At 36.5% G+C, this 13,777-nt stretch overlaps 1 long non-coding RNA gene across 1 annotated transcript; it reads right to left on the reverse strand.

Annotated features, from left to right (window-relative positions):
- Positions 1-355: 355 nt before the first annotated feature.
- On the reverse strand, positions 356-13,136 carry LOC139704326 (uncharacterized). The gene is made up of 3 exons (XR_011706306.1): positions 13,059-13,136; positions 11,833-11,921; positions 356-709 (listed from the first exon to the last, which is right to left on the reverse strand). It is a non-coding gene; the product is annotated as an uncharacterized lncRNA (long non-coding RNA).
- Positions 13,137-13,777: the final 641 nt, after the last annotated feature.

Below are 13,777 nucleotides of genomic sequence, written 5' to 3' on the forward strand. Positions count from 1 at the left end.
GTCCAATACACAGTCTTTTTATTTTCTTGAATATTTTTTTTGTTGTAGATGGACACAGTACCATTAGTAGTTTGTTTGTTGGCTTTTTAAAAATATTTATTTTTAGTTTGGGGCGGACACAACATCTTTGTTTGTATGTGGTGCTGAAGATCCAACCTGGGCTGCCCACATGCCCGGCGAGTGCACTATCGCTTGAGCCACATCCCCTCTAGGGTGGCTTTTTAATGGTGTGCTGGGTGTTCAACCCAGTACCTCACACATGCTAGGGAAGTTCTCTACCACTGATCCATAACCCTAGTTTCCAAAGTCATTTACTTAATCTTTTTTTTTTTTTTTTTTGGGGGGGGGCGGGGAGTGTATGTGTGTAGTACAAGGGATTGAATCCATGGCCTTATATCAGCAAAACAAGCACTCTACTGACTAAGCTATATTTTCAGCCCTGATCTGTAGTTGGTTAACAATGACAATGGAGCAGCCTGTCATTCAGACTTTGATTTTGTGCCCACTTGGCTCAGGTTGGAGGCAGTGCCTGAAGCCTTGACCAATCAGTCTCTTAGGTGAGAACTGTCCAATCCTCAGGCAGCCGGTGATGAGGGGAAGGACTTCCACAATCTTCTGTTCCCTTGGTGTCTGGAGCCCGCCATTTTTTCAATCTTTTTGTAGGCTTCTGTCCTGGATCTGGAGCTCAGGTGTCTCTGCTATGCAGAATCTGAAAACAAACCACAGGGAGAACGCTGAGAACCCTGAAAGCCAGGAAATGGTAAGTGTGCCTTGCTACCTTGAGACTGGGTAGGAAGGTGGCTTAAAGCTGACAGGAGTGGCAATGGTGGAAACTGGGAGTTGTGGCTAGTGACTACTCATGGTCCTCTCCAGAGTCTTGTGGCCACAGGGTCACTCTGTGGAAGCTTAGCCTTCACCTCCCTCTGACTAGTCTAGCGAGGCTTAGATTGGCAGTTGAAAACCTAGGCATTTTGTTCCATAATTGTATGGTGTTTTCAGCTACTTTCTGAAGCCCTTTTTGAGCATCCATGTGCCATGAGTCCAGCATGTCCCAGATTGTGTGGTGAAGACTGGAATAATTATCAGGAGAGAACCCCAAATCCATTTTTTGTACTCCTGAATGAGAGAGGCTGCTGATTTAGGGCTTGTTACTCACGAGGGTTTGTTTGTTTATTTATTTAATTTATTTTTTTGTGTGTGAGTGAGCGTGTGTGTATGTGTGTGTGTGTGTGTGTGTGTTGTTTTCTTTTTGGTACCAGAAATTCAACCCAGAGGCATTCATCCACTGATTCCCATCCCAACCCCTTTTTTTATATTGTTATTTAGAGACAGGGTCCCTTTGAGTTTCTTAGGGTCTCATTAATTTGATGATGCTGGCTTTTAACTCATTCTCTTCATGAGTCCTGAGATTTTTAAATGTAGGGGAAGCAGTATCTCAAATCCAGAACAAAATTCTGAAATCCAGAACTTCAGCTGAGCTCTCCATAGGTCTCAGAATAAACCCCTAGTTTTCTATCTCTCTGTTCACATATCCAAAAATAGGATTCTCTGTTCACAGTGAATAAGTATAAAATAGAATAGATATTATAATGACCATGTAATCAGGATAATGGGCCTCACTCAACAACACCTGGAGTCTATCTGAAAGATATATTAATTGGCACCATCAAGGCCTATTTCAAATGTAAAAGACCTTGAAGCCCACTTGTGGGAACACCTTCAACAAATTCCTTTTTGAAGAAAAAATGATGGTCACTGAAAGGATGAAAGTGAACCCATATGGTAGTCAGGATGCCTTTTCCAAAGCCTATTCTAAATGCATTTTGCTCCATGTTCTGCCCAAAACCATCAGGAAACTTCTAAGATGGCACACTAAAATGAGTTTTTTTTTTTTTTTCTTTCTGGTATCATTCCTCATACCACATGATGGGAGTTCTATTTCTTCTTGCTTAAATAGATTTTTTTCTTCAAAATTTATGAGACAAGCATCCAGATGCAATTGGCAAACTGAGAAATTTTGGTTCATCTCAAAACTCCACTTTCAGCATTATCAATCATTATTTTCTCATGTTTTATTTCAGATGTATGCATCATTTATAATGTTTTTCTTCAAGAACTGGAGGGAATTTTTTGAAAGATTTTAATTTATCATTCTCAGATTTTCACATGAGAAGAAACCAAAATAAAATTAGGTGATATTGAAAAGAATGAATATCTCCTAAGTGAGGTTTATGTGTCCCAATTAAAGATTTTTAAAAACTGTAATGGGTCCTCAATTGAGGGTTTATTTATTTATTTGTTTGTTTATTTATTGGCATATTTTATCTTAATTTTTATTCTACACAAGTAGTATTAACTTGATAAGACTGTGGATTTGAATAACCAATTACTTTACCAAAGCAATCTTCAAAGAATCCATATTTGTGTCCACTTTTAGTATTGTTAAGAGCAACAGAAAGGTCTACCTAAATTCAACCATGGGAAAAATAACATTGGACATGAAGGCGTAAAACTGATCAATCAAAAGTTAAAATTTTGGACTGGTGGTACAATTCAATGGTAAAGCATGTATGCATAGTGTGCAGGGTACTGGGTTACAACCTTAGCAACACACACACAAAATGCAGATGTTAAGGGGGGAAATGATATTAAAAATAAAGCAAAATGTTAAAATTATGTATCATTCTTCTACCTATATACACACTTAATAAAAAGCTACTCATGTTATAAGTTTCTCTCTTTAAAGTCACAAATCAGTAGATGGATTAAGATACATTGGACAATCTAGAAAATATCTACCTTCAGTCAGCAGGAAATGCTGGAGTACACTGAGCGTTAGCTCTGTCTTGAGCAAAGTACCTTATTTGGCACCAAATCCCTAATTGCCAGAATTACCCTCAGTAAAGAGGGGCTGCACATACCAGTAACCCTGAGTACTCTTCTCTAGCTGACCCTACCATAATGCCTTTGATCAGACAAATACAGACCTCTGTCATGCCAAAAGGAACTCCTCACACCACTCCTGTGATTGTCCCTCCAGGGCCAGAGGCTGGATTGATCTACACAGCCTACAAATACCTTACACATTGGCATCAGCCACTTCAGTCCTTGAGTATCCTTTGAACCCAATGGTGTATGAGGTGCAGTGTCTACTAAAGTTTGAAGGCACAATATGTGTGTCCATCCTTTCCAAAGGATTGTGACTGAAGGTGGAGCTGACACTGTCAACTAACCTATGAACTTCTATCTCTGAACTCTTTGCCCAATAATGACCTGACCAGCCTGCCTGCTGATCACTTAAGTGATCATTGCCTTTGCTTGCCTGTGCTCAGTGCAGCAAGATGAGGGACTTGTTTGTTCATTTGTCTTACCATCTAGACAAACAAAATACAAATAAAACATTGTCTTCCAGCTCAGCTTTTTGTCCACCAACTCCACCCCTGTGTGGATGAAAGTGGTTCTAGAACCTGTACTGAATAATAGTAAGGTATTAGGGACCAAATCATTCCAAGCACTGATCATCTTTCAATGTCTACCCCAAGAGCCTGGTAGGAAGGCTTACCATGGGAGACATATGGCCCTTGACTACACAGTGACAGAGGGAGTAATAGTGAAAGACTTCTAGGAAACTTTTCTTCTCATAGCAAAGTCATACTCCTCTCTGAATGAACTGTGTGCTGATGCAACATTCATGAACTCGGTCAGGCAAGTCATTGGTGAAGTGATTTGAAAAGTATTCAAATTTCATGTACTGTTCAGTCACTACAGTGCCCTCCAAGGGCAGAGGTGCATTTTTAAAAATACATTTCCTCTCATATCTAAAGTATACGAAGATTATGCCATGAGAGAAAAACTTAAGAAGATGTTTTAAAAGTAATGCAAAGAACAAAAGTCCAAAAAACGATTTTTTAAAATTTCAGAGTTATTTAAGAGCTAAAATTTAAGAGTTATTGGGATAGAAGAAGGCATAGAGGACCAAATCACAGGAATATACAATCTATTCAATGAAATAATACCAGAAATCTTTCCAAACATGAGGAATAAATTGGAAATCCAAATTCAAGAAGCCTACAGGATGCCAAACATACAAAATCACAACAGATCCACATCAAGGCACAGTATAATGAAAATCCCAACATACAGAATAAGGAGAGAATTTTAAAAGCCACGAGAAAAAGGAATAAGACTACATATAGGGGAAATCCAATTGGAATAATGGCAGATTTTTCAACCCAGACCCTGAAAGCTAGAAGATCCTGGAACAACATATATCAAGCTCTGTAAGATAATTGGTGCCAATCAAGAATCTTGTATCCAGCAAAATTAAGCTTTAGATTTGAAAATGAAATAGAAACCTTCCATGATAAACAAAAGTTAAAAGTATTTATAACTAGACAACTGGTGCTACAAAACATCCTTGGCAAAATATTTCATGAAGAGGAAATGAAAAACAGCAATGAAAATCAACAGAGGGAGGTATGCAGTAAAGGAAAAAACTAATCAAAGAGGAAAACCAAGTCAAGTTAAATAACAGAAATAAACAAATATGGCTGGAAATACAAACCATGTCTCAATAGTAACCCTAAATGTTAATGGCTTATACTCAACAACAACAAAAAGATATGGGTTGCAGATTGGATAAAATAAAAGACCCAACAATATGCTGCCTGAAGGTAACTCATCTGATATGAAAAGACATATACAAACTGAAAGTAATAGGTTTGGAAAAATCATACCACTCACATGGACTGTGTAAGGAAGCAGGGGTTTCTATACTCATATCAAATAAAGTAGACTTCAAGTCAAAATTAATCAAAATGGATAAAGATTGACATTACATACTGCTCAAGGAATCCTACACCAATAAACCATAGCAATCATAAATATATTTGCCCCAAACCTTGGTGCAGCTATGATCATCAAACAAACTCTTTTCAAGTTCAAGAGTCAAATTGACCACAACACAATAATCTTGGTTGACTTTATCAGACCTCTCTCATCACTAGATAGATCTTCCAAACATAAGTTGAATAAAGAAACTATAGAACTCAATAACACAATCAATAACTTAGACTTATCTGACATATATAGAATATTTCAACCTGCACCAAGTGCATACACTTTCCTCTCAGCAGCACATGGATCCTTCTCTAAAATAGACCATATAATGTGCCACAAAGCAACTCTTAGCAAATACAAAAAGTTAGAGATACTACCATGCATTTTGTTGGATCATAATGGAATGAAATTGGAAATCAACAACAAAATAAAAGACAAAATTTTCTCCATCACTTGGAGCCTAAACAATATGCTACTTAATGAACAATGGGTTCCAGAAGACATCACGGAGGAGATTAAAAAATTCTTATAAGTAAATGAGAACATAGACACAACATATCAAAATCTCTGGGACACTATGAAAGCAATGCTAAAAGGAAAATTCATTGCATGGACTTTATTTCTTAAAAAAAAAGTCAAAAAATATATGACCTCACCCTACATCTCAAAGACCTAGGAAAAGAAGAACAAATCAGTAGCAAAAGCAGAAGAAGACAAGAAATAATTAAAATTAGAGCTGGAATCAATGAAATAAAAAAAAGGAACAATATAAAAATTGACAAAACAAAAAGTTGGTTCTTTGAAAAAATAAATAAAATTGATAGACCCTTAGCCACGCTAATGAAGAGAAGAGAGAGCTCAAATTACCAGCATACATGATGAAAAAGGTAATATCACAACTGACACTACAGAAATACAGAGGATCATTAGAAATTATTTTGAAATCTTAAACTCCAATAAAATCGAAGGCATTGAAGGCATTGACAGATTTCTTAAGTCATATGATCTTCCCAGATTGAGTCAGGAAGATATAAACAATTTAAACAGACCAATATCAAGTGAGAAAACAAAAGACGCCATCAGAGGCTTACCAACCACGAAAAGCCCAGGACCGGATGTTTACACAGGTGAGTTCTACAAGTCCTTTAAAGAAGAACTAATACCAACACTCTTCAATTTATTTCAGGATATAGTAAAATAGGCAGTCATTCCAAACTCATTTTATGACGCCAATATCACCCTGATCTCCAAACCAGGCAAAGACACATCAAAAAAGAAAACTTTAGACCAATATGTCTAATGAACATAGATGCAAATTTCTCAATAAAATTCTGGCAAATCTAATACAAAAAATTTGTGCACCATGATCAAGTGGGATTCATCCCAGGGATGCAAGTTTGGTTCAACATACAGAAATCAAAAACTATAACTCACCACATCAATAGACTTAAAGGTAAAAATGATATGGTCACCACAATAGACACAGAAAAAGCATTTGACAAAATACAACATCCAGTTAAGTTCAAAACACTAGAAAAACTAGGGATAACAGGAACATATCTCAACGTTTTAAAGGCTATCTATGCTAATCCTCAGGCCAACATCATTCTAAACAGACAAAAATTGAAGGCATTCCCTCTAAAATCTGGAACAAGACAGGAATGCCCTCTCTCACCACTTCTATTCAACATAGTTCTTGAAACATTGGCCAGAGCAATTAGACAGATGAAAGAAATTAAAGGAATACACATAGGAAAAGAAGAACTTAAATTAGCACTATTTGCTGACAATATGATTCTATACCTAGAAGACCCCCCAAAACTCCACCAGAAAATTTCTAGAACTAGTAATTGAATTCATCAAAGTAGCAGTATATAAAATCAAAACCCATAAATCAAAGGCATTTCTGTATATCAGTGACAAATCCTCTGAGAAGGAAATGAGGAAAACTACCCCATTCACAATAACCTAAAAAATAAGATAATTGGGAATCAACTTAACAAAAGAGGTGAAAGATCTGTATAATAAAAACTACAGAAGCCTAAAGAGAGAAATCAAAGAAGACCTTAGAAGATGGAAAGGTCTACCTTGTTCTTGGTTAGGCAGAATTAATATTATCAAAATGACTATACTACCAAAAGCACTATACATGTTTAATGCATTTCTCATCAAAATTCCAATGGCATTCCTCATAGAAATAGAAAAAGCAATCATGAAATTCATATGGAAAAATAAGAGACTCAGAATAGCTAAAGCAATCCTTAGCAGGATAAGTGAAGCAGGTGGCCTCACTATACCAGACCTTAAACTATACTACAGAGCAATAGTATCAAAAACAGCATGTTATTCACACCAAATCAGTCTTGTAGACCAATGATAGAGAATAGAGGACACAGAGAGTAACCCCCCAAATTACAATTATCTTATATTTTAAAAAGGTGCCAAAAACATGCACTGGAGAAAAGAGAGCATCTTCAAAAAATGGTACTAGGAAAACTGGAAACCCATATGCAACAATATGAAATTGAACCCTTATCTTTTACCTGCACAAGACTAAACTCAAAATGGATCAAGAACCTAGGAATGCAACCTGAAACTCTGTGCCTAATAGAATAAAAAAGTAGGCCCTAATCTTCATCATGTGGGATTAGGCCCAACTTCCTTAATAAGACTCCTATAGCACAAAAATTAAAAGCAAGAATCAATATATAGGATAGAATCAAACCAAAAAGTTTCTTGAAGCAAAAGAAACAATCTGTGAGGTGAACAGAGAGCTTACATCCTGGGAGCAAATTTTTACCCCTCACACATCAGATGGAGCACTAATCTCTAGGATATATAAAGAACTCAAAAAGCTAAGCACAAAAAAACAAAACAAAACAAAACAGAAACTCAAAAAACCCAATCAACACATGGGCCCAGGACTTGAAAAAACACTTCTCAGAAGAGGATATACAATCAATCAAGAAATATATTTTAAAAATGCTCATCATCTATAGCAATTAGAGAAATGCAAATCAAAACTACTTTAAGTTTGGGTTGGGGATGTGGCTCAAGTGGTAGCACGCTCGCCTGGCATGCGTGCGGCCTGGGTTCAATTCTCAGCACCACAAACAAACAAAGATGTTGTGTCCACTGAAATATATATATAAATTCTCTCTCTCTCTCTCTCTCTCTCTCTCTCTCTCTCTCTCTCTCTCAAAAAAAAAAAAAAAAAAAAACTACTCTAAGTTATTATCTCACTCCAGTCAGAATGACAGCTATTATGAAGACAAACAACAAAAATGTTGGCGAGGATGTGGAGAAAAATCTACACTCATACATTCCTGGTTGGACTGCAAATTGGTGCAGCCAATATGGAAAGCAGTATGGAGATTCTTTGGAAATCTGGGAATGGAACCACCATTTGACTCAGGTATCCCTTCTCCTTGGACTATACCCAAAGGAATTAAAAACAGCATACAACAGGGACACAGCCACATCAATGTTTATAGCAGCACAATTCACAATAGCTAAACAGTGGAGCCAACCTAGATGCCCTTCAGTGGATGAATGGATTTAAAAATGTGGCACATATACACAATAGAATTTTATTCAGCAATACGAGAGAATAAAATCTTGGCATTTGCAGGTAAATGAATGGCACTGGAGAAGATAATGCTAAGTGAAATTAGCCAATCCACAAAAAATGCCAAATGTTTTCTCTGATACAAGGAGGCTGACTCATAGTGGGATAGGGAGGGGATGGGATGATTAGATGAATTCTAGATAGGAAAGAGGAGTGGGAGGTAAAGGGAGGGGCAGGGGATTAGAAAGGATGGTGGAATGTGATGGGCATCATTATTCAAAGTACATGTATGAAGACTTGAATTGGGGGTCAACATACTTTATATGCAACCTGAGATATGAAAAAATTGTGGTATATATGTGGGATAAGAATTGTAATGCAAAAAAACCCAGAAAGTAATTGTGTTAAGGCATGAATTAGTGTGAACATACTTAATATACAAAGGTATGAAAAATTGTGCTCTATATGTGTAATAAGAATTGGAATATATTCCACTGTTGTATATATGTAAATATATAAAATCAATAAAAAAATTCATATGCCATTCTCACTACAGAGCCCTTCCAAGGGCAGCAGTTGCATTTTTAAAAAAAAATTTCCTCTCATATATGAAGTATTAGAAGATTGTGCCATGAGAGAAAAACTTAAAAAGTTTTAAAAGTAATGCAAAGAACAATGCTGCAACACTATTTTTTAAAAGATGGATACTTGATTTAAAATTATTGAACCTGTATTTTATATCTCCTTATTAAAATTTTGAGAACAAGATACAATCATTCTGTGTCACATTACTAGGCAAACTGTTGAAGTACTGTTTTAAACCTCCCTGTATATAAAATTATCATGAAGGATGTAAAACCCATAATTTCCTTTTTGCTGTATGCATGTAATGAAATTGTAGATAGAAGTGTATTGCATTAAAAATGAACAAAAACTAGACACTTTTACTATACAAGACTGCTGATGAAGAAATGTGTTTGTGTGTGTGTGCATGTGTGTGAGTGTGTGTGTGAAAGAAGATATCACAGGGACAAATGAGTTGTGGCTTTGAATTACATGATGTGTGCCACATGACCTTAATGCAAATTTGCCAAATTTGATACTGTAAAAAAATTGATAACTGTTCTAATATCTGAGTAGTAAGTTTTTAAAAAGTTTTTAAAAACATGTCATCATGGACTAATTTTGGTTGTTACAGTCATCAATGTCAACCCAAAAAATTCAGAGGTAAAAATTATGTGTGATCGAAACACCAGTTGACAGACAAACTTAGAGCTTTATTCTATTCAGAGAAGGCAGATGCATTGGAAATCTTTATTTTTTTTAATACTGGAGATAATTGTATACCTATCAAAGTTTTTACAAATATGATTTTTTTAAATTTACATTCTGGACAACAGTGGTCAGAAGAATCATCAGTCGGCACCTTCATGGTGACCTCTCCATCACCTTGTCTCACTTGAACTGTTTTAATTTTATGCTCTGCAGTAGTCAATTATTTGTATTCAGCTAGTTCTCCTTTAATGTGCCACTGCTCTGTCTTTGTGTTACACATTCTGTTGTTTTGATTTATTTACAATACATGCTGTGCCATTATGATTTTAACTTTGTTGTGTTGGTTGAATAACTTGTAATACTTAAATGCTTGAGGTCACAGTGAAAAACCATACCAGTATTTCTTTCAGCTCCATTTCAAATATAATTAACCTGAATATTTTGGATGTTTATCAAAGATCTTTTATGAGGAAAGTAAATTTATGAAATAATAGATGTGTAACATATATGAGTAATGTTGGCTTTGAACAAATTTTGAAAACTTAGTTGACAAAATATTGGATCACCTGAAAAGAAGCATGAATTTTGAAATCTGAATGTCTTGGTTCTCAGTATTATCATTCTTTTTCCATATATATATATATATAAATTATCAATGGACCTTTATTTATTTATATGAGGTGCTGAGAATCAAACCCAGTGCCTCACATATGCGAGGTGAGTGCTCTACCATTGAGCTACAACACAACACCATCATTATTTTAAAAAAAAAAATATATATTTTTAGTTGTAAATGGACTCAATGCCTTTATATATTTTGTTTATTACATGTGGTGCTTAGGATCAAACCCATGGCCTCACATGTGTGAGGTAAGTACTCTACTAATTAGCCACAACCCCAGTCCCTGTATTATCATTCTTTATTGAATTTATTTCTTATTAAAGTATATAGTTTTTAAGACATTTTTTACAGTATTATGTAACTTTTAGCATGGTTAGATTAGAGTGATGCTCATATGTTACCATAGAGCAGACATTTATATTTTGTCTAGACTTTATTATATCAGTAGTTTTCATGCGCTATATATATATACAGCAAGCAACCTATTTCCAATGAGAAACATGTCAGTTAATGTATTTAAAGCCATCATTACAAGTTTGTAATGTATGTTTTCCAACTTGTTTTATATGTATGTGATATATTACAAAAAATATTGTTCTTAATTGAAAAAAGGATATAAAATGTTAAACCACAATTTTTCATAAATGAATATTGCCAATTGTTTCCCAGCCCTTTCTTATATTGGGTGTTTTGACTTGAGATTCAGTTAGCTAATGAATGGATAAATTAATTAAACACTTATGAAATTTAGTTGGGATTTAACTTAGCTTGTAATTTAATTATTTGTTTCTTTATTGCATCCATTCACCCACATCAATAATTTAGTGAATGTTATAATACCAATCTAAAAAACAACCAAAAAAGCAAACTGAGGGGAATGGGAGGAGAGGAGTGATGGTGATGGAAGTTACCAGGTAAAATCTTTGTAATTAATCAAGATCTGCCTCAGGAACATATTCCTCTTTTAGTGTGTGTGTTTTTAAAATTTGTTTTAATTAGTTAAACATGACAGTACAATGATCTTGACATATCACATTTTTGAATAAGATGGGGTATAATTTCTCATTTTTCTGAGTGTACAGGTTGCAGAATCATATTGGTCATGCAGTCATGTATATACATACAGCAATACTAATGTCTATTTTATTCTGCTGACCTTCCTTTCCCTCCTTCCCCTCCCCTCCCCTCCCATCAGTTCTCTCTACCCAATCTAATGTGACACACTTCTTTTTTTCCCTCACATCATCATACATGTATTCTGTATAACGATGAGGGTCTCCTTCCATCTTCCGTGCAATTCCACTTCTCCCTCACTTTCCCTCCCACCTCTCTTCCCAAGTGTGTTTTATTTTACAGAATGAATTTAAAAAGCAACTGTTACCAAGTAAATATAATTTAATATAAAAATTTAACATGAAGTACTAATATTAAAATTATTAAACAAAGAACATATAAGTCTGCAAATTCCATACAATATAGACAGTTATGTCTTTGGAAACGAGAAACAAGCTCCTGCTCCGAGTCTTACAGGTTAATTTCAGCTGCTGTGCACTGCAGGTATCATCTCTCCTGTGTCCCAGGGCCAAAATCTCTGCTCTCCCAGGTGTCTTATGGGGTCTATAAAACAGAACAAGGTAAAAAGGTCACTTGGGATGAGTTGCTGGCCACAGAGAGTGGCCAGGACCACAATTGTCCTCAGGAAATGCAAGATGAACTTGGGCCCTGATCTCTCCTGGGGTCTGGGCAGGGAGCACTGAGGCTGGTATGCTGCCCTCAGCTGAGGGTGTTGTCTGTGGGAAGAGTGTCTATGAATGTCCTCAGGAGGAAATTCTCATGGATATTCACCTTCAGAACCTTTTGAGGCTGCTTCCCTAGAGAGTGAACATGAGGCAATGGAAGAGTTCTCTAGGACATTTGGGTGTAAGGGCTGAGTACCATACATCTGGGACCCTGAAGAGCAGCATCTGTGATGACACAGAGTGGAGCAAGGACCCTGGCTCCTCCAGCCCTACTCTCTGTAGTGCCATTCCTCAGAGAGCTTCCTGCACTGATTTTAACCAAATTGCACCTTCCCTTGCATGGCCATGGTCACATGCAACTATGGAACCTTCAGTGCTCTAATTGATTCTTATGGATTGCAACAAAGTGCAACAAAGAAACTTAAGAAAGCAAAGGAGAATATGTGGACTGATTTGACCTCTGCTCTCCTTCCCATTCTTTCCAGACTCACATTTCCTCTTCCTAAACTGCTTTATCGCCTTTGTTGCATTGAGCCCACATATTAAAACAGGAGAGTGCCCCTGGAAACAATTCATGTTAGGGTACCTACATTCCAATTGTGTAATCTTGACCTAGGAAAGGAAGGATACATTCATGCATGCTCAGAGCCAGCAAAGGCAGGAGAACCCAGCTATTCAGTGGTCAGTAAAACAGAACCAGATTGTTTGTGTCTCATGTATCAGGCAACAACTCAGTATTTCTGATGCTCCCTACAACTCAAACTCAGTGTATGGGTATGCAGTATTACTCAGCATGATTCAGTGGTATTGCCTGTGGTAAAAAAAGTAGAGAAAGACTAAGAATGTTAGTGCAGAGAGATTTAACAGACATTGAAGGTCCAAGGACCTCAAAGATCTGGATGAGGAAAGCACCTTTAGAAAAGTCATAAAATGTGGGAAAGATGAAACATGGAAAATCTACAGAGTCTTTACATAAGAAAGAATAATTAAGAGAAACCAATAGAAAATCAATTACTTGCAGATTTCTTGTCCTTTTTTCCTCCTCCTCATCCTCTGAATCACTTTTTATGTTTTCTCTGTGGACCATGGCCGTGATGGTGATGATGTGGCCTTAGAAAAAGGAAAGGCAGAGTTAAAGTCAAGGTGAGAACTTAAGTTGCTCCTGCTCCTGGTGTTCTATAACCCACAGTCAAAGCTCTCCATTCTTTCTCTTGTCTGCATTCCTGTCTCCTGGCCTCCATCACCTCACCTCTGCAATGAGAAATAGATCTAGCATCCCAAGAGCTTTTTTCCAGTTCACATTCTGCCATTGTACTTGGTAGGGATTCTGTGTCATCCTGTTCCTCCAAGAGGCAGCCAGAGTCTCCCTGATTTTCTGGACTTAGGCCTCTTAAATACAAGCAAATTCAGATTTTCCTCCTAGTCCCAGGGCTTGGGAATTAGACGAAGACTGGAGGTTAGAAACATGTTCAAGGAGGAACTTCTCCCCACTCTTTTACAGGAGAACACAGTGGCCTGTCCAGGGAGCACAGAAACAATTTTCTTTAAGTTGCCCACATTTGGGAGTTCATTTTCAACCAGAAATAAACAAAACACAGAAGAGAAAGTACTGCTCTAAAAGGATAACAATCAGAGGGGAATTGTGACTTCTTACTCACTGCTTATCACTAGTGAGAGCTTCAATTACAGGTTTGCAAAGTGCTTCTAAGAAAGTATGTCCCACTAGATTCTTTC

Source organism: Marmota flaviventris, unplaced genomic scaffold (genome assembly GCF_047511675.1).
Source record: "Marmota flaviventris isolate mMarFla1 unplaced genomic scaffold, mMarFla1.hap1 Scaffold_49, whole genome shotgun sequence".
NCBI classification, from domain to species: domain Eukaryota; kingdom Metazoa; phylum Chordata; class Mammalia; order Rodentia; family Sciuridae; genus Marmota; species Marmota flaviventris.